At 56.0% G+C, this 975-nt stretch overlaps 1 pseudogene; it reads right to left on the minus strand.

The window, feature by feature from the left end:
• Positions 1 to 174: 174 nt before the first annotated feature.
• The window catches only part of LOC103264845, a 12,932-nt pseudogene continuing 12,131 nt past the window's right edge, over positions 175 to 975 (minus strand).

Genomic DNA, 975 nt, shown 5'->3' on the forward strand with positions numbered 1-975 from the left:
GTACAGCAGGTCGAGGCTGCGGTGGCCGGGAGCGGCCACTGTACTCCAGTCTGGGTGACAGAGTGAGACTCCAACTCAAAAAAAATAAAAAAGAGAGAGAAAGGCACAGATCCCCAAATGTGTGTGCACGTGTGCACACACACACAGGAGTCCCCCAGGACCACGGGGCAAAATTTATTGGAAAAACTCATGCAGCGAGGACAGGACAGGCGGGGCAGGCTCTAGGAGGCCGTCCTTGACGTTCGTGTTCTCTGTGGTCTCTCTGACCTCGCTGAGGTCCTTGTCACCACCACTATCGTCCGCCGCCAGGCCTTTCTCCTCCCGACAGGCCTCTCCAGAGTCCGGGAGCGAATTGCTTTTGCTCTCCACCTTGCTCGGGACGGCACCCAGCACCACGTGCCTGGCCTCCTTCCTCAGTTCTTCGGCCATCTGGGTGAGACCGCACTTCATCGCCTACGTGTCCTCCCCGTCTAGGTAGTATGTGGGCCCCTCCTCGCTGATCTGAAAGTTGAGGGTGTTGGCATGGAGGGAGGTGTGGGGCAGGCCGGTTACTCTTCCTGACATGCAGGGAGACGTACTTGGCATTGAAGTTCTCTATCATGGTTCGAGAGGCCTGGTCCATCAGCTTGTGGGCCAGGCCAAGGCACCGGTGGGAACGCTTCACAGCCAGCACGTCCTCTGGGTCCTCTTCCACGTTGGACGGGACGTACCGACAGTCTTCCCATTCTCACCCTCAGCAATGTAAGACAGCTGGGCCAGGAAAGGCTGTGGTAGAAGTAGTGCTTTTCTGTTCTTTTCTTTTTTTTATTTTTCTCAAGCAGTCAGCCTCAGCCTCCTGAGTAGCTGGGACTAAAAGTGGTATTTCTTTTTTTCTTTTTTTTTTGAGTTGGAGTCTCACTCCGTTGCCCAGGCTAGAGAGCAGTGGCACGCTCCCAGCCACCGCAGCCTCGACCTGCTGGGCTCTGGTGATCTGCT

Source organism: Carlito syrichta, unplaced genomic scaffold (genome assembly GCF_000164805.1).
Source record: "Carlito syrichta isolate Samal-C Ts95f unplaced genomic scaffold, Tarsius_syrichta-2.0.1 Scaffold305742, whole genome shotgun sequence".
Taxonomy (NCBI): Eukaryota; Metazoa; Chordata; class Mammalia; order Primates; family Tarsiidae; genus Carlito; species Carlito syrichta.